The sequence below is a fragment of the Phalaenopsis equestris genome, unplaced genomic scaffold (genome assembly GCF_001263595.1).
Source record: "Phalaenopsis equestris unplaced genomic scaffold, ASM126359v1 Scaffold000180, whole genome shotgun sequence".
NCBI lineage: Eukaryota > Viridiplantae > Streptophyta > Magnoliopsida > Asparagales > Orchidaceae > Phalaenopsis > Phalaenopsis equestris.
Genome location: NW_018164622.1, coordinates 374,154 through 375,648, shown reverse-complemented (window position 1 = coordinate 375,648; position 1,495 = coordinate 374,154).

Sequence of the window (1,495 nt, the reverse complement as noted above, 5' to 3'; positions counted from 1 at the left end):
CCCTCAAATTTGCCAAAATTACAAAAATACCCTTGGCACCCCAAACTTTACCAGAACACCCAAAACCACTCCAAATGTCTCCAAAGCTAATTTGAACCCTTCAATTGAACCCAATTTGGCTAATTTAACCATTTTAACCAAAACCCCCAAATTGCCTTTAAAGACCCAATTTTCTCAAATTCGCCTCAAATGTCCATAATGATCTATTTGTGCCCAATTCTCATCAATTTAAATTCTAAACTTAAATTAATCTTTCATTTGATTAATCCAAACGAAATCCAAGCCTAATTGGCCCATGCTTTGAGCTCAATTTTGATCTAATTCAAAATCCCCAATTTTGGCCCTATGACTTAATCTCACCAAATTGAACCCCATGGCCTACTCAATTGCCTCGATTTGGACCCTAAATTCTTCACAAAATTCATAAACAAAAAAATTGACCTTCAATTGGCCTTTTTCAAGTCTTAATTTCACTCAATTTCAACCCACATTCAAAATCCCCAAATTTGCTCCAAATTAGTTATGTCTCTAAATTCCACCAAATTGAATGTCCTAACCCCAAAATTAACACTCAATTTATATTGAAAACTCTTGATGGCATTCCTATAGACCTTTTTCAACCATCAATTTGGACTTAGCCCAACCTAGACCCAAGTCTAATCCATTATGCCCAAATTGACCAAAATTCCAAAATCCTTCAAATTTAGCTTCCAATTGAACTCAAAATCACTTTAATCCTTCACCAAAAATATTCATAGCAATCATCTACACAATATTGATCAATCAATTATGAACCCAAACCCAACCTATGACCACTTGGACCCAAATTGGACCCATGCACCAAAATTGACCTAGCCATGTCAAATTGATCAAGAAAAGACTTCTACAGCCAACTTTTGGATCATAGTGACCAAGCTAGACTCACTTAACCCACCCTAGATGGGTCATGGACCAAAGGTTACCTAAATCAAAGGATTTAGGTAACCATTGGTCCATGACCCATCTAGGGTGGACTAAATGTCACCCATCCAATGTTTCTAGCTTTGGTTAGTGTTTAGCATCTTGAAACCCTCCACCTAAGCTCCACATTGCACCCAAATGAAGGCCATGACAGCCACTTTAAGTTGTTTTACTCAAACCCCTCTTTCATGGCTAAATGGGGACCAGAAAAATTTTCTTCAGGGAACCCTGTTAAAACTGTTTCCAGAGCTCCTCCAAGACTCCACAACCCCATTGCAACCATTCTTTGGTCATTTCCCCCATCACTTGAGCTCAAAATCAGGGCAAAATTCGGCCTTCCTCAAAAATCTCTCAAACCCCAAATTGATTTACTCTTGAGCTTCACCAAAGCAAGAGAGGAAGATCCCCATCAAAATCCCCCTCTGTTGAGCCCTCTAACATATCCTTACACGAAGGCCGCTCCACCCTTTATCAAAGTCATACTTGGAGCCTTCACCAGATGAAATAAACATATCCACAAGATTCTTCAGACTCA